Source organism: Eublepharis macularius, chromosome 14 (genome assembly GCF_028583425.1).
Source record: "Eublepharis macularius isolate TG4126 chromosome 14, MPM_Emac_v1.0, whole genome shotgun sequence".
Classification (NCBI taxonomy): domain Eukaryota; kingdom Metazoa; phylum Chordata; class Lepidosauria; order Squamata; family Eublepharidae; genus Eublepharis; species Eublepharis macularius.
Window position 1 is genome coordinate 8,502,732 of NC_072803.1, and position 18,647 is coordinate 8,521,378.

At 47.4% G+C, this 18,647-nt stretch overlaps 1 protein-coding gene across 1 annotated transcript in view; it reads left to right on the forward strand.

The window, feature by feature from the left end:
• Nucleotides 1-2,741: 2,741 nt before the first annotated feature.
• Nucleotides 2,742-18,647, forward strand: part of SORL1 (sortilin related receptor 1) — a 121,725-nt gene continuing 105,819 nt past the window's right edge. Inside the window, exon 1 of the mRNA XM_054997648.1 lies at nucleotides 2,742-3,001. The gene's annotated coding sequence lies outside the window, so the exon portion shown is untranslated. The remainder of the gene's footprint in view (nucleotides 3,002-18,647) is intronic.

Consider the following 18,647-nt stretch of genomic DNA (forward strand, 5'->3'; position numbering starts at 1 on the left):
AGAATCCAGTGTACATTCTCATACATCATTGGGTGTCGCATTTGCATTTCAGGTCTCACCCACCCCCTGCATCTCTCCCTGGAAAGATTCCCCTGAGAGCCAGCTAGGCTGTTTGCTTCTTGAATTACTTACGGCTGTCTGCTGTGGCTTTGGGCAGAGCTGGGACACCTAAGGAAACCTGAAGGCACTGGCCAAATGGGTCTCGGCCCTCCCTGATATTAAGAGCAAGGTTGTAGAAAACTTACAGAAAATAATGTCTTGCGAATGCATGCTGTCTGTGGTGGCAGACCCCATGCATAATTTCGCTGTAACGACCCCCTCATCCCATTCATACGATATAATGGAAGAAAAAAATTTAACTTCTGAAATGACATTGACCATCTATTGATGATGGGTTTGCAGCTAGGTCCATTCCCACCCAAACCCCCTTAAAGCATATCCGTTGTCCCTCCCTCTCCCCATGCATGGGTTCTTACTGACTCCTGTCCAGCCACTAGCTGAGCTACTGCAGTGTTCACAAGCATTTTAACTGCATTGGAGAAATCAACAGAATGTTAACAAACACTTCAGGTTCTGCATGAGAAGTGAAAGGTCATTTTGGCTGAGAATGACCTCACCTTTGGTGAGGTGCATTCTCTGTGGTCGCCCCCACCTTCTGGAATGGCCTACTTAAGAGGTCAGGAAAGCTCCCAATCTCCTGCCTTTCTGCAAACTATGCCACACTGAATTATTCAAGGCTTTTTACTCGGATGAAAGGGCAGTACTGTAAAGAAGTGGTCTCAAAGAGATGCATAAATGAAAGGATAGGGACTATAGACTCTACTACTATATACTGTCTGTTGCTGTAAGTATGATCCTACTAGGTAGTTCCTATGTTGTTTAATATGTCAGTCTTAGAATTGCTTATGCTGTGTTTCAGCATTTCTTCAACTCTGTATTGGATTCCTGCAAGTTTTAAATCTTTGCAAATTTTCATTATATACCCAATTACATTGTTTTTTGACATGCCTCTGAAATTGTGCTGACTCACACTGTATAATCCTTCTTGAGTTTCAGTGAGAAAGGCTGACTATAAATAATGTAAATAAATAGAAAGAACAAGGGCTGGGCAGCGTTGTGTGGCACTGGCAAACAGTGAAGAGGGGCAAGAAGCAACTTGTCCTGAAGAGAAACAGGCAGAACAGGTAACAGGGCGGAGAAGCTACTGTTTAAGGTGGTCGCAGGGCACCGCACTGTTTGATCTGTGATGGCTTCACTTGAAGTGGCACGGGATAAAGAGGCACATGTGAACACTGGAAATACAAAACAAATTGCTGCTGAACATTGTTGCATGCACAACACCTGTCCTTCTAGCATGCCTTCTTTTATAGAATAGCTTCCTCTGACCTTCCCCTTCTACAGATAACAAACAGTGCAACCCTATGTAGATAGAGCAAGATGGGTAGCTCTGTCTGTAGCAGTAGAAAAGAGCAAGAGTCCAGTCGCATCTATAAGACTCACAAAATTTGTGGTAGGGTATGAGTTTTTGTGAGTCACACTTCTTATCTAAAGTGAGCTGACTCACAAAAGCTCATGCCCTACCACAAATTTTGTGAGTCTTATAGGTGCGCCTGGACACTTGCTCTTTTCTAATCCTATGTAGAGTTACTCCAGTCTAAGGCAATTGATCTCAATGGATTTAGAGTGGCTTAACTCTGCACAGGATTGCAGTGAAAACCAATGCACCCTTATGCAAGTCCAAAGCCCCCATATTATTTATTTGCGTTATTTATAGTGACATTTATTCACATTACTTAGTGTGTCCTTCTCACCGAGACTCAAGGTGAATTAGTGTGAGTCAATCCAGTCAATATCAAAGATTTTAATAAACACAGAACAAGATGGGAAGCCCTATTTGTAGCAGCAGAAAAGGGCAAGAGTCTAGTAGCACCTGTAAGACTACCAAAATTTGTGGTAGGGTATGAGCTTTCGTGAGGCACAGCTCACTTCTTCAGATAGTAAATGTGACTCGCGAAAGCTCATACCCTACCGCAAATTTTTGAGTCTTATAGGTGCTACTGGACTCTTGCCCTTTTCAATAAACGTGTAATGAGTTTATTGCACATACGTACAAATTTGCAAAGACTGAAAAACCAGCAGAAATCCAATACAGAGCCGAAGAAACGTTGAAAAAGAGCATAAGCAATTTTAGCAGCATCACCCCCCCTTTCTTTTTTCCAGGCGTCTGCGCGAGCGCGTCACGAAAGCCCCACACGCGCAACCGGGAAGCGCCGCTCGAGCTCCGTTTGGAAAGCCGCGCCGAAGCGCGCCTGCTGCCCGAACAGCGCCAGCAGGACCCGAGTTCTGGCCCTTTGCGGGGCCAAGAAACCTTCCAAAGATCGCAAGGGCGGAAGGCAAGGCAAGCAGCCCGGAGGCTTTCGGCTCGCAGGAGGCGCCCTGCTCCCCGCCGGGGTCGCAGAGGCGGCAGCCTCGGCGATCCGGGCGAACGCGTGTCGCCGTGCGTTCCCGCGGGCGCTACACGTGACCGGCGCCCACACGTTGCCGGCTGGCGCAGGCGGAGAGGAGAGGAGCCGGGCGGGCGGCTGTGCGCGCTCCTGCCCGCCGTGCGGGGCGACCCGGGCGCAGCGCCTGCTCTGGCCGGCCGGCCGCTGCGCTCCGTCGCCCGCCCTATTGCGCATTCTCTCCTGGCGGCGGCGCCCCACTTTGCAGCCGCGGCTCGGCGGGAGGGAACATGGCGACAGGCAGAAGCGCCGCCGGGCAGCCCGGCTCTCCGCGCCGGCCGGCCGCCCCGCCGTTGCTGCTGCTGCTCCTGCTGCTGCTGGCCGACGCGCGGGGGAGCCTGCTGCCGCGCGCCGCCCCCGCCGCCCGGCCGCAGGATCGGGGCTTCGCGCTGCTGCAGGCGCCCGGTGCCCAGGGCGGCGGGCTGCAGCCGGTGGCGGCCGAGAAGCTGCGGAGGAAGAGGAGCGCCGAGCAGCAGGAGCCCGTGAAGGTGTACGGACAGGTGAGCCGCCCCACCTGGCCGGGCCAGCAGCCGCCTGCCCCTCTCGAGGAGCCCCGCCGAGGCTGCAGGCTGGCGCGCAGCGGCCCCTCGGGGCTCCGCTTCACGCGAAATTTGGGGGCGGGGGGGGGAGGCGAGATCAGGTCCTTGCAACATCTCCCCCCAGTTTGCAAAGGGTAGCAGCCCCCCCATGCCCCAACATCTTGACACCCCCATTTGCAAAGAGAAGCAGCTCCCTCTCCATGCCCCAACACTTAGCATCATCCCTCCACCCTATTTGCAAAGGATAACATCCCCCCCCTCCAACAGCTGGCCGGTGAGCTGGCCTTGACAAGGCAAGATTCACTTCTGCTGTTTTCTCTTCTTCGCCTTCCTTCCCCTTTGATGCCTGCTCTGTTCAGATTTGGCAGGGGGAGGGGGCACCTTTGCAACCCGTCATCTTTCCCCAGCCCTGCCCGTCTTTCTTCTTTCCCTTCCAGTGAACTGCGTCTTCTTTTTATTACCCTAGGCAGTTCCTCCATTTTGCAGTTGGGGTGCGGGGGGGGGGGGACTTTGCAGTCCAGGTGACTCACGGGTCCAGTGGCTGTGGAAGTGACGTGGGTGGAAACCTGGCTGAGAAAATCTTTCGGAGCCTGAAAGATGCAAAGTGCCTCTTTCTACTGGTTGAATGGGCAGGGGTCCAGTCATCTCCAAAGAACTTTACAATGGCTAGACAGGTAGCTGTCTTGGCCTGCAGCAGAGCAGCAAGCTTGGAAGTCCCATGGCTCCTTAGAGATCAACAGGATTTTCAAGGTGTATGCTTTTGAGAGTCTGAGCTCCCTTCTTCAGCCTTCTTCAGAACAGCTAGACAGAAACTCTTTATTTTGCTTTTGTGTGGGTGCAACTGAAGGCCAGCCCTGCAACTAAGCTACTAGTCCACATTATTTTCCATTTCCTTCTTAGCCAGACCTTAGTTGCACATTTATGGCCTGAAATGGAGGGGCGGGGAGTAACTTCTGCAAGACTTCCCTGCTTGCCTAGAGGTGAGTGAGTCTTACAAGCGTGAGTTATACCTTTCATCGTTAGTCACAAGCTAGGTTTTTCTTTCCGGGGTCATCAGATCTAGCAGAAGTGCTGCTGACTGATCCTAAGTCCTTACCTGGCACATCTGACTCTAGTGTCAGTCTGGCTGGTGTGTCTTTGGGTACCCCACATGATCTGCAAATGACTCAGGGCGGCAAAAATGGTGGAATTTCTTGTTTGCGTAGAGAGGGGCTGTTATTCCCACCACCCAACCCTCTGAGATATATTTTATTTCTTAGGTTTTTATTCCACTCTCCTGCCAAGGAACTCAGCATGGCATACATAAGTGGTTCCTTTGCTTTATTTTCAAATGTAAGTTAGTTGTAGGGGAGCCTTTCTTGATATACGGGGAATTCAAGCCCTGTTCGTCTTGGTAATGTAACATTAGTGTGGAATAGTGGCCTATGGCATACTGTGGAGTAAAGTATGTACCTCCCACTGATTCTCAGGAGGATAACAGTTCCTGAATCTTAGTTTTTTGCTTTTTAAACTTCATTTATACCTTGGTTTTCTTCCCAATTGGGACCCAAAGTGGCTTACACTGTTCTCTATTTTATCCTTACAACAACCCTGTGAGGCAGGTTAGGTCCAAGCTCACCAGCAAACTTCCATGGCAGAGCAGGGAGTCAGCCTTGGCTCTCCCAGATCCAAACTCAACACTTTAACCACTGCACAACACTGCCCCCTTGATCTTGATTTTGTGAACAGGTCGTCATTTTCCTTGTTTGCAAACCTGGGTTGATAGCAAGCTCTCAAGTCCCTTTTGAAGGATCTTTATGGGGGGAAACGATATAAGGGCGTAAAATGGCATCATTCGCTGCTATCTTAAGCAAAGTCATGCCGTTCTAAACTGGTTGACTTCAGTGGGTTCAGAAGAAGGTAACTGTTTAGGGTTGCATTGCACATCTCATACCTCTGCAGATGGAATTTCCTGGCTGTCGTAGGAAAATGAAGGCTTAGAAGCCAAAATTGACCCCTGGAAGCTTTCCATCTGACCCTTCCCCCCCCCCCCCCCGGCCTAGCCTCTTAGGAATTATGCATATGTGTGTATACACATCACACATCTGAGCCACTTTCTCCCACCCATGCTGAGGCACAAGAAAGACCTACCACGTCAATAGCTAAAAGAGGCCTTCCATGCCAAAGAAAGAAAGCTGTGGTGCCTGAATTGCTGTTGACATGGGGGAGGAAGGGGTTAAAGAGGCTTTTGCTGGGTCTTAGCTTGTGCCAATCACTGCAGAGAACCAACCAGGCAAGTAGAGGGATGCCCAATGTATCCATTAGGTGTTAATTGGGGATAGAAGGAACGGAGGCCCACCCATGCAGGCCAAGACCTGGCAAAGGGCTCTTTAACCCCATCTCCTCCTCTGTGAACAGCGACAGACGGCAGGCAACACCACTTTGTGTCTTCATTATGGAAGGAACGGAACAAAGAGAGGCTGTTCTGCTGATTGCACAACACAGGAGAAAGAGGAGGCCTTTGCCTAAAAAGAGCCCTTTGCTTGTGTCTCTGCATGGGAGAAAGTGGTGTGTAATGTGGGTGTGCCTGCCCATGCTCAGGTGTAGTATCATGCCCCCCCCCTCCATTTAACTCTCAGTCTAGTGTCTGAACTGATCAGGCAAAATTCCATCTGCAAGAGCGCTTTAAATTAAAGAGGCTGCAAGGAACGATGCCCTATTATTATCTCTTCACACGCCTTCCCCGGTAAAGATCCTTTGGAAGGGAAGTTGGCAGAGGACCTGCCTTCTTGGAGAAGGAGAGAGAGTGTTTGTTTCGAAGAGGTGCTAGGCAAGAGAAGAGCTCAGTGATGACTGTGGAAAAACAGTTCTTATCCATGTTGCAATCAGAGGTGTCTGCATTTCTAATCGGCTGCTCAGTCCCTTTTCAGAAATGGCAGCCGCTGTTTTTCGGAGAGGCTGAAAGCAGCATTTGGAACATGGCATGCGGCCGGCCTGTTCTGGAGCCTCCATTTGGATTACGCTCATCTGGCTCGTTTTTCAAGAAATAATTCTAGATGGCCTTCCCAGGCTTTTCCCCCCCAAGGCAAATGTCATTCTGAACTTATGCGTTATGCATTGTTAATGCACTTAGTTGCATAGTATCTGATTGGACTTAGAGGCTTGTGTGAGTTTTATTACCTCATGCACCCGTAACCCAAATCATTTTGTTTGCTTACTTGGCCTTTGGTTGGTTAAGCTCATATGATCCTGAATTTGCAGAAGAGATTGTAAACACGGAGCATGTTGGGAACTTTCATGTCAAAATGACTGGCAAACAGTTTGGAAATCAAATGTTGGCTTGTTTCCCCTCCACCTTGGAAAGGGTAGCTTTGAAAGAGCGAACTAAATCATAAAAATGGAGAATCCTGAACTTTAAAGTAGCCTTATTGATCCAACCTGAATGCATGTGGACATGCACCCATACCGTAAACATGTTTGCATGCATACTGTTTGCATACATTTGGCACACTGACTTCATGCGCTGATCGGCCTCAGACGTGTTCATGCAGAACAGTCCTGTGCAACTTCTGAACTATGCAGGTGAGCGCAGTCCATCAGCCATGAACTGTGGCCTGCCGGGGGGTTGACGTCCCCTGTTTTTTACAGTCTTAGGACAGCAGCCAAAGCAGGTGGGGTGTTGAGCTGATGGATCCCAATTAATGTGCTTCGCTGGTGGACCACAAGTCAAGCAGACCAGACTTTACTTTTAGCTTTCCCGTTGTTTGCACAAGGCGAGGGATCTGATCACAGTATCCCTGTTACACAAGCAGATTTACAAGAGCTTGACATACAAGGAAGTGCTTTCAGAAAGAAAACTTCCCACAGTTATTACTTGTAACAGTCACGGGTTTCAGGACGGAACAAAAGTGGACACAGGTTGTTAGAAACAACCAAAGTCCCAATTAGCTTTAGAGAGGCATGAAGTGGTGCTGTCGCTGTGCCTCTTTGATGATTTAGGAAGTTTTCTGGTTCTCTGCATTCACTAAACGAGTCATGTACATGTCTACACGTCAGATTAACCCTGTGGCAGTGATGCATCTGTTTTCATCAACTGCCTGGCTAACTTATCCGAACGTTTTATTCCTTTTCTTCCATCATGGGGCTAAAAGAGGCGGAGGGCATCCATGGGGCTTGGGTCTGAGGAGGTCTCTCGTCCAGCCACTGACCTGCCTGAGATGCATGGAACTTCAGCTAGATGTCGTGGGCCCTGAGAACCAATTTTGGTAGTATACTTGTGTATTTGGATAAATACAAGCATGTAGGGAGATCAGCTGCAAACTCTGGAGGGAGCAGACACCTCACACTCATTTTATTTTTCCATTTTGCCATCGTGTCTAAATTTGACCAATCTTGAGAAGGAAGCATGGGAGAGAGGTTCTCAATATCTCAGTGGTTGCTTCACAAATGCGTTGAGACTCGTCGGTGTCCAGTATTTCCATCTAGGACTCCTTTCTCTCCTGATAGACCTTCTTGGGACTGTGATTTTCAGTGTTTCTGCCTTCAGGTAATGCTTTATGCACCGCCCTCTCTGGTGAAGAGCTTCCTCTAGGTCTTTTATGGAGTCCTTCTGTGTTGCAAAGTATTCTGGGAATGTTCTAGGGTACGGACTTGTTTTTACGGGGTCTTCTGGGCTTCACTTAGCTTGTATTACATGGCCTAGCACATGCTGAACACGCCTTTGTTTAATTCATTTGCATATAGGAATGCATCTAAATTCCTGCTTGTTCGTCTGTGAATTGCTTATGTTGCGGAATGGAGTTGCATGTGTATTGAGTGTGTATAAAAATGCACAGTGGAAGATCTCGAGAATCAAGTTCTCTTCATCAGATGCATGATACAAACTGGTCAAATACAGAAGAGGACACCAAAAGGAGATGTTTACATTTACTAGCAAAGGAATGTTTTGGTTGCCTCCCCGCTAATTGCATCTTGTCCCCTTCTGATATATGTCCCTTCTCTCCCCTCTCCCTCCTCCTCTTCTGTATTTGACCAGTTTGTATCATGCATCCGATGAAGAGAACTTGATTCTCGAAAGCTTATGCTACAATAAAATTGGTTAGTCTTAAAGGTGCTACTGGACTCTTTTTGATTTTGCTACTACAGACTAACACGGCTAACTCCTCTGGATCTTTGATAGTGGAAGATCTGTGGCTCAGTGATAGAACATTTGCTGTTTGTCTCAGCTGATCTTTTCATTGAGGTGCTGCAAGTATGGTTTGAAAACCACTGTAAGGCCTATCATTCTGCGTGTCTGTCTGTCTGTCTATGATGGTCCAATATGAGGTAGTAGTTAGAACGTTGGGTTAGGACAGAAGGAAGTTGGGTTCAGATTCTTATTCAGCCATGAAGCTCACTGGCTGACTTTGGGCTAGTCATGCTTTCTTAGCCTAACCTACCTCACAGGATTGTTGTATGGGTGAAATGGAGGAGGGAAGAGCCATTTGCTCCATGCAAGAAAGGTGAGATAAAATTTAGATGCATACATAAATCTGTGCAGATGTCTGCCTAGTATGCTAACCAGAACGGCTCCCTTCGTTAGTTTGGTATGAAAGAGGAACTGTGATCAGATTGAATTAAGCAAGAAAACAGCTTCTTCTTCTTTTTTTTTTTACAACTTTAAAAATTATTTGTGAAGGCGGCTTCGTGAGCACAGTGAAAATTGATTTCTGCATTTGCTGTGAACCATAGTTAATTTTAACCTAATTGGCTGGCTTTTCAACCATGGGGTCTTTCCAAGAACAATCAAACCTTACCCTCTCAGTATCTCATTTTTCTGCATGGTATATTCCATTTGGCAGCTAACAAAAATGTCTGGGTTTAGGAAAGCGGTTTTAAACATTCAACTTCTACTTAGCTTGGGTAAAAAATTTCCTTATCACTATTCAAGAGTTGGCTTGCACTGGGCTAGCCCTTGACGGCTTTTCTTTCATCAGAGCTCTGGTGATTTATTGTATTAATTAAACTGATAGGGAAACTGAGGTCTGAGAGGAAAGGATTGGTTGGCCTGAGGCCACCCAGTAGAATAGATGGCCGAGGATGGAGTCTGAAGCCTCAGCTGGATTCCCCCCCAGACGGAGACAGAAGTTCAGTGATTTTCCCTGGACTTTTTGGCTCTGCACCTGAATGCTAATACAGCCAATCATGTTTATCTCCATCTTTAGCAGCTTGTTGTTCCAAAGCATTTATTGGATTGGTAACTAGTATGATCAGGGCTTTTTTTCTGGGAAAAGAGGTGGTGGAACTCAGTAGGTTGACCTCGGAAAAAATGGTCACATGGCCGGTGGCCCCGCCCCCAGATCTCCAGACAGAGGGGAGTTTAGATTGCACTCCGCGCCACTCAGCAGTGCGGAGGGCAATCTCAACTCCCCTCTGTCTGGAGATTAGGGGGCGGGGCCACCAGCCATGTGACCATTTTCAAGAGGTTCCGGAACTCCGTTCCCCTGTGTTCCCGCTGAAAAAAAGCCCTGAGTATGATGGGCTTGTGTGGCTCCTCTTTGCATACAGACCCCCCTCTTCCCTTCCAGGGTTTGCTTTTACTATAGTTTAGCATTGTATCTACATTGGTGAAAACGCGCTGGAGGCAAAGGATGGGTCATCTCAAAACCATGATTTTAAACTGAAGTTGAAAAGGGTTGGAGTCCAGTAGCACCGTAGAGACCAACAAGATTATCTGGGAATAAGCTTTCACGAGTCAAAACTCCCTTCTTCCCTTCGGGGATCTGAAGAAGGGAGTTTTGACTCTTGAAAGCTTGTATTCTGAAAATCTTGTTGGTCTCTAAGATGCTACTGGACTCCGACCCTTTTCAACTTCAGTTTAAAATCATGCTACTGAACTCAAATCCTGCTGCTCTACAGCAGACCAACATGGCTACCTACTGAAAAGGGCAAGAGTCCAGTAGCACCTGTAAGACTAACAAAATCAGTGGTAGGGTATGAGCTTTTGTGAGTCACAGCTCACACTTCTTTAGATATGATATTTGAAGAAGTGAGCTGTGACTCACAAAAGCTCATACCCTGCCACAAATGTTAGTCTTACAGGTGCTACTGGATTCTTGCTCTTTTCTACTGCTACAGAGAGACTAACATGGCTACCCATCTTGATCTATCTACTTGAAAAGGGTTTGTATCTCATGGCTTCTGTGGCAGCTGCTATGTGTCGGGGCCTTCCCATCAGGGATGGAAGTGTGTGGCCGTGCAGGGCAGGTCCTTTGCAGTGGTGGCCCTGAGACTGTGAAAATCTCTTTCCCGGGAAATGTGCCTGGCTTTTTCCCTTGTGGCATCAGGTTAAATTAATGTTCTTTGTGAAAGCAGCCCCTCAGCTCCGGTCAGGAACATTTGTTTGCTCTCTCCGTTCTCTGACTTTGCTGATTTTGCTAGTGAGATCTGCCTCTTATTGTAGGGCTTTTAACTGTTAACGGTTAGCTGCTTCGCAGAGGTAGGTAAGTTGAATAGTGGGATGTAAAGATAAATTGAAACCAAGTGAACAAAGCTATGCTTTTGGGGAATGTCAGAGGAATCCATGTCTGGGGTGGAAAGAAGATGAGCCACATGAACTGTGCGGCAGGTTTTTGTACTCCGAAATGCAGTTGGAGATTAGAAACGTTGCATGTCTGCATTAAGCTGATGAGAAGAGGTTGGCTTAGTTCTCCGTGACTATTTGCACAGCCCCCACCCCTTCATCTGCATACCCCGCCTTTGGCTTTTGCACCAGCATCCGGCATGCGCTTCAGTTCAGTCGCTTTCCTTTTCGCAGAGCAGAGAGACAAGCAGCCGTGTCGTCACTCGAATCGAGGATGGATTTGTTACATAACGGCACGCTTCCCCCAGTGTTTAGACTTTGACAGGCATGAGGATTAATTATGTTCTCTTATCGGGAGGAAATGGACTAATGATGGTAATTTCAACACAGTACCGATCCGTTGACAGGCCTGTTATATGGTCTTTCCCTAATTGAGATGGCGCAGGAGGCATTCCATACCTTTCCCCCCAGCCTTTCAAAGTTCTCTTGCAAATAAATAACAACAACAACAACAACAACAACAACAACATTTGCTTTATATACCGCCCTTCAGGCCAACTTAATGACCACTCAGAGTGGTTTACAAACTATGTCATTATTATCCCCACAACAAACACCCTGTGAGGTGGGTGGGGCTGAGAGAGCTCTGAGAGAGCTGTGACTGACCCAAGGTCACCCAGCTGGCTTCAAGTGGAGGAGTGGGGAATCAAACCCAGCTCTCCAGATTAGAGTCCCGCGCTCTTAACCACTACACCAAACTGGCTCTCATATTACTAGACCATAGGATTTATACTAGTTCTGCTGAGCCACGCTAGTTATTTGTGGGACAATGACATCCTGAAAGGGGGAAGAAAAAAACAGCAATTGTCTCCCAGTTTTCCATATTTTTCTTCCCTGGTTGCTTGGAAGTAAACTTTTGAGCTTGCTCTACACGTGCAGTGGAAAAGTTTGGAGGTGGTATGGGAGATCCCACTTCAGAGTTCTGCAGAGTATTGTGTTTTTGAATGTGAAAAAGTCCCTACAGGTGAAAAACTAGTATATCAAGGAGCAGGTTGGGATGGAATCTTTCCTGTTAATCTGTTGTAGCAAGAATAAAGCAGGAACCTTGAGACTAACAGTCTTTTATTCTAGCATAAGAACATAAGGCTGTGCTGGATGAGACCAAAGGACCATCCACTCCAGCAGTCTGTTCACAGAGTGGCCCACCAGCTGCCTCTAGGAAGCCCACAACACCGATGACTGCAACGGCATCTTCCCACCTGCGCCCCCCCCCCCAGCAACTGATATAAAGAGGCATTCTGCCTCTGATGATAAAGAGAGAGTAGATACCCATCATGACTAGTAGCCAGTGATAGCCCTGTCCTTCATGAATATGTCAATTCCCCTTTTAAAGCCTTCCAAGTTGATGGACATCACCACATCCTGTGACAGTGAGAGTCTCTGTACACGAGACTCCTCAACACGTGTTCGTCAAGTGTAGGGAGACACCATGTTAGCCAGGAAGCGTAGTTTAAAAAGACAAAGCTGGCGAAGATCACTCCTCTGAGGGTTTGTTAATTCCATCTTTGTATCCCCAAAGGCTCTGTCAGTGTCACCTCTCTGGTCTAAAACTGTGTGAGATCGCAACCAGAGGGCAGCAGGGAATGGAAATGGGCTGGAGCTGTCTTCCAGAGCCAGGCTTGGACCTGGAGAGGTTCTAATGGGCTGAAGTTTTCCTTCTGGCTTTTCACAGCCCCTTCACACAGCTCCAGTGTACAGCAAAGCCTTTGCCCTGCTGCCAGCTCTTGTCTTTTTAAACTACTCTTCCCGGCTAACATTGCCTCTCCCGACACGTGTTCTTCACGTGTCAGATGTCTTGTGTAGAGAGACTCTCAGTTAACTGCGTGAAGAAGTACTTCCTTTTGTCTGCAGCTCTTACCCATATAACCGGGGTTCTAGCATTAGGAGAGAGGGACAAAAGCTTCTCCCTGTCCACCACGTGCCTAATTGTATAGACCTCTTTCATGTCTCCTCTTACTTGCCTTTTTTCCTAAGCTAAACGGCCCTCAGTTCCTTATAGGTCAGTGGTACAATCCCCCTGACCATTTTGCTTGCTGTTTTCCGCACCTTTTCAAGATCCTTTTTTAAGTGCAGTGACCAGGACGAAAAGTGGAAGAAAAAGCTTCTATGGACTTTCATGTTTATTTTTGCTCTGATGCGTTAGGATATTTTTTTAGATACACGGGAAAGCATTCAAAATTAATGCCTGCCTGCAGTGTGAAATGGTACAGTCCGTTCTGCAGCCTTACGATGCCCCACGATAGGTGGGAACGTATCTCAGTGGCAGAGCGCCAGTTTTGTACGCAGAAAGTCCCAGGTTCAGATTTGTGGCTACTGTACCCTCCTGTATCTGTTCACTGAATGTCCTAACTGTTTGTGTTGTGTTTTTGCTCTGTGAGCGTCCTAGCTATTAATTGTATTCGCTTTCAGTATGTAATCTGCCTTGGATCTCAGTGAGAAAAGCGGACTATAAATGAACAACAGCAACAACAACAACCTCCTGTTAAAAGGACCAGGCAGTAGGCGATGTGAAAGACCTCTGCCTGAAACCCTGGACAGCCACTGCCAGACCAATGGCCTGATTCAGTATAAGGCAGTTTTATGTGTGTTCCTGTGTGAAACCCTCCAGGTAGACAGTGTTGACCTAGTTGGGCCAAAGCTCTGGTTGTATATAAGGTAGCATCATAAGTACCACCTCATTCTGATGCACACTCAGTCTGGGCTTTACTCTTTCCAAGGAGCCAGTGTGGTGTAGAGGTTAAGAGCAGCAGGACTCTAATCTGGAGAGCCGGGTTTGGTTCCCTACTCCTCCGCTTGAAGCCAGCTGGGTGACCTTGGGTCAGTCACAGCTTCTCGGAGCTTTCTCGGCCTCACCCACCTCACAGGGTGATGGTTGTGATGATAATAATAATACACTTTGTAAACTGCTCTGAATGGGTGTTAAGTTGTCCTGAAGGACGGTATATAAATCGAATGTTGTTGTTGTTTCCAAATAAGTGGCTGTTCACAAGCCCATTTGAAAGAGGTTTTAATATTAGACCAAAGAAGGGCTGCTCAGCAACTGGGTGAAGACATAAAATTGGGCTACCGCAGCGGTTGAGAAAATGTCAACAAGCCATATTTTATGGATTGGTTTTAGAAAATAAATAATGACACTCCTTATTGGGCTTTGCATTGTGTCAAGTTTTTAACGTTTCCTGAGATCGAAAGGTTTGAAAAAGTGTAGGTTGCTACTTGTGGTTTACCTTTTCGCTTCCGAACTCTCGTGCAACCCTCTGTTCATACTTCCCCCTCCAGCGGATGGGTGATATGCGAGGAGGACTTGCCCACATCCTGTATGCTTTCTCAGAACCTTCCACTGGTGCCGATTGGTGTTTGCTTCAGATTTCTTGGTGGCCACAGCGACCCTTTTACAGACAGCTAGCAGGAGCGCTAGTGGGAAGTTCCAGCGGTCAGGGCTGTCCGGTTTGTGTTCCTTTGGGTGGAAATGTGCTGGAAAATTAGGGCAGTTTGGTAATGCTTGCTTTGAAAACAAACATACCTGCACGAGTAGAGGCTCTCCTACAGGGCAGAAAATCTACTGCCCCAGGAGCACCTGGCACGCCCCCCCTAATCTGCTTTACTTGCAGCAAGCTCAACTCTGTGCATCTGTTTCTTCTCTTTTTCAGACTCCTTTCTCTGTGTCGCACACCCCCTCTGCCCCTCTGCTTAGCTACGTAGTGGGATTTGTTGAGCATTTTGGAGTGCTTGAGCAAGAGAACTGTGGACCTGTCTGGGTACCATCTCTTAACACTTGATGCCTCTTGATAGAGCATCCGCTGACCACTCTTGGCCATTAGGCACCCAAGGGAACGGTCAGCCTGCAGACTAAATAATACATTTGCAGTTATAAGATTGATATCTAATACAGCAAAGTCTGTTGTGCTTTGGTCACATCATGAGAAGACAAGGCTCTCTGGAAAAGTCAGTCATGCTCGGAAAAGTGGAAGGCAGTAGGAAAAGAGGAAGACCTAAAATGAGGTGGCTTGACTCAATAAAAGAAGCCAGGATCTGTGCAAGTCTATTAATGATAGGACGTTTTGGAGGCTTTTCATTCATAGGGTCGCCATAGTTCGGAGGTGACTTGTCAGCACGTAACACACACACATAACAAAGGGCCAAACTACAAGTGATGAATGACACAGATTGGACACTTGTCAGCTTCCCTCAAGTTTTGATGGGAAATGTAGGCAGCTTGGCGGAATGTTGGACAAGTGACAGTTGAAAATTCCATTGGACGGCCGTCAGAGAGCCAAGCTGCAAGACTAGGATGCCTACATTTCCCATCAAAACTTGAGGGAAACTGACAAGTGTCCAACCTGTGTCATTCGTCACTTGTAGCTTGGCCCTAAGTCATGCTGAACTGTGACCCAGGAAGACCCTCAGTTTATATCTTGCCTCTGCCACAAACTCATTAGGTGGCTTTTAGGCTAGCCAGCTTTAGGTTCCTTACCCCCACCATCCCAGCTCTCACCGGGTTTGAACCTACTTAGCTTCACTGAGATGGCTGCATCTCATGCATTGCAAACATACTGTGGGTCCAGGCATGAAAGCAGAAGAGACAGTAAAAGAGGTTGGAGAGAGTAAGAAGTTGACTTGAGGAGTGGAGAAGATGATAGGTTGTTTTTGCAGGGCACGGGGCAGGTGCAGCTCGGATCAGTGCTGTTGACGCCAACTGCTAACCTCCCACCTGCTCGCTTCTAACCTGTATATCTGCCAATAACAGATACGACAATATGTCTGCAATCTCCGGTGTTGTCTGCTCCTGTCGAAACCGATCCTGCACAGCGCAGCCCTGCTTATTGGAGAAACGTCGTCATTTGTGCCAAATATTTGGTTCCGTGCGGGGTTTATGTCACCTGCAGCCAAACACCTGCTGCCAACTCTTTATTCCTTCAGGGCTTTTGATTAAGAGTGTTTCTTCTGGGTTCAGCCACATTGTCTGAGTCACAAACAGGTGATTAATTAACAGCTGAATGAACGCCTCAAGACGGGTGGAATCTGTTGGGAGCAAAGTATAAATCTGGGGGTAGGTGTGAAGGCGTCATTGTCTTGGCACCGTTCTGAGTGCTGTCTGTCACACCGGTGTAATAATCTCTGTATTTTTAAAACAAGAGGAAGATTTGAGGGGAGGCAGCTTGTCTTGCCAAGGGTAAGAAGAAAGTAATGGCCGGACCTGGCTGGGCTTTGTGTCCTAGCCTCAAGACCAGTGAGAGAAGGTCAGGAATGTCTGTGAAGAAAAACGAGTCCCCAGATAAAATTGATTAGTGGACGAATGCAAAGTATGGCACTTTGCAAAGGAAACCTGTGTGCGTACGCATTCAGCATGTGGGGCCCACAGTGGTGCACATGGCCAGATGCTAACCTAGAGATGTGGGTTACAAAGCATGAGCTGAGTCAGTTGTGGCTTCTTGCATCTGTCCCCGTTCTGGTTCTTTTGTCCGCTACATTTCTACTCCTGCTGTGCTTGGTGCTGCGCTTTGAATTATGTTAACTACAAACAGAATCGGGGTGGAGGAAGCCACATTTGCCTCGAGTCCCTGCCTAGCATGGGCCTGACAAAGCAAATGTCCGTTACCCATTGGTCATCAACAAAACACGATTGCCCCACTGCCAGGAAGATAGCACTTCCGTGCAACAGAAGCCGTATCTTGAGGAATGATGTTAAGATCCCAGTGACAGATGAATAACAGCTGCTCATTGAGTGCATCAAAAATCTCCCCTGCAATCACCCGAAAAGGCCTAGACTGGCTTAAAAGCTCTGCGGGGACCAAATAGTTTCTCATTAAGTGGTATTTATTCAGCAACAGCTGTGCCACGTGCTCTGGTCAGGCAAAAACGGATCCTGGGGGCATTTTCCTGGAATTGCATGAGCGAGATTTCAGACTATTTAAATGGCACGTGTGGAGGGGGAGAGACTCCTTTCCAAAAAGAATTAAGTTTTAGGGATAAGATAAAGTTTTGCTTACTACAGTGAACAGGAGTAGAGTTGCCAGCCTGCAACCCTCTGGCAGCATTTGGTGGGCAGGGACAGGCAAGCTGGCATCTTACGATGTTGGCAAGTGATGTCATGACACCCGGAGTAGAACGGAAGGAAGGGCACGCTAGGATTTGAAAAAATTCTGTCTAGGAATTTGGCAAATCCTAGATTGTCCACCACATCATATCACTTTGGGTTTTTGCCGTAAATGATGTCAGTACACCGGCACAATATAGGTTGCCAGGTCCTCCGGGCAACTGGTGTGTGTATGAGGGGCTCACTGACAACATCAGGATATCAGTGGCGATGTGCTGACATCACTTCCTGTGCTTCTGGATGTGACATCAGAGCATTGCTGGGGTGTGTTGGGGATATGTTGGTACTTGGGCAAACTTCCGGGCATACAGAGCACTTCTAGGCACACAGGGAGTGATGTCAGGGCACTGCTGGTATTCCCCTCCTTTCCCACCATTCCTCTCCGGCCAGCTAGCTCCCATGGGCAGAGAAGGATCCCTGTCCCCCACCAGGGGGATGGTTAGCCTGGCGCAATGCTGTCCCCATTTCCCTCCGCTTTCCTCCTGCCAGCATTTCAGGACCAACAGGCAATGACCACATTTGCCAGAGGTCTCCTGCTGTAGCACCGTAGCGGGAGACCTAGCCGCCCGAAACAGGAAAGTTATGATTCTTGAAAAGGCTGATAAGATTTTATTCCAGCATAAGCTTTTGCGCACTAGAGCCTGCTCTATCCAATGCATTCATTATTCCTTATTAACACATGTTTAAATATTGACAAACACAAACAATTCCAAAATCTGCTGGTTGGTACTGACCGGCTGCACCTTTTAAATATGCGAGGCAGGATTCTTGGTACGTTACTAGGAATCTCTGAGGCTCAACAAAGACCTTGGTTTGAGAAGTTATAGTGACTCCAAAAAGCCACAGCCCAGCGAGTATTAACCATGGAGAAAAGACTGGATTTTCAATCGCTCGGGAGCGTCTCTTCCACCATTTCCCAATAAAGTGATGTTTTCGAAACAGAGGCGCATACTGCATGCATTTCAGTACCAGTGTATTCACATCCAGGTGAAGAGCTCACGGTAACTTCGATCAGTAAATATGTTTGTTGTGAGATAATGATGTCACCTGGGTGAAGTTGGTAACAAGGCTCAGCTGTTCCCTTCCTGCTTGAAAAAGAAAACATGCTCTTCCCTGTGGCTTTTCACAAGTCACTGAAAGAGAGATGGGATTCACAGTTTCTGAAAAACAACCACAATTTCCTGGAAGAGCGTTCTTCCTGAGATCTCTTTGAAGGCCTGTTGAGGTTTCAGCCTGTGACCGTAGATGCACGCCAGATGGATTTACTTTTTATGTACCCTCTTCCGTTTGCTCTGTTTTCTTTTCTTGTCGAAAACGAACCCTTCTGGAAATCAGTTGGTTGTCAAATTCCTTTTGTTTCCTCTCTTTTCCTCTCTCTTTTATTCTGAGTTGGTGCTGTTGTTTGTGTGGACGGACCCAGAAGAGCGAGGAGTTTCTCTTCTTTTATTTGTGCGCGTTAGTTGAGATTCAAAATGGGGGCCTGCGTATCTCCTATCAGAGTGATGCCCGAGGCCCTACTTTGATATGGATGAATATCAGAGATGCACATGGAGTATTTCCTTGGGTACTTCTCTGAAGCTGCTCTCTGTTGTCTTCACTCCCCTCAGCAGTCAGGCAGTACATAATCCTGTCACTCCCTCAGCCTCAAATTCACCTAAAATATATATATTTTTTAGATTATATGTTTTTTCTGGACACATCTTCTCTTGTGCTGTATTGAATAGCAAGCGTTTCTTTGTCATAAGAAGAGGCCTGCGGGATCAAATCGATGGTCTGTCTAGTCTAGTAACCTGTTTCACACAGAGCAGAACCACAAGTGACAAAAGGCACAGATTGGACACTTGTCAGCTTCCCTCAGGTTTTGATGGGAAATGTAGGCAGCTTGGCGGAATGTTGGACAAGTGACAGTTGAA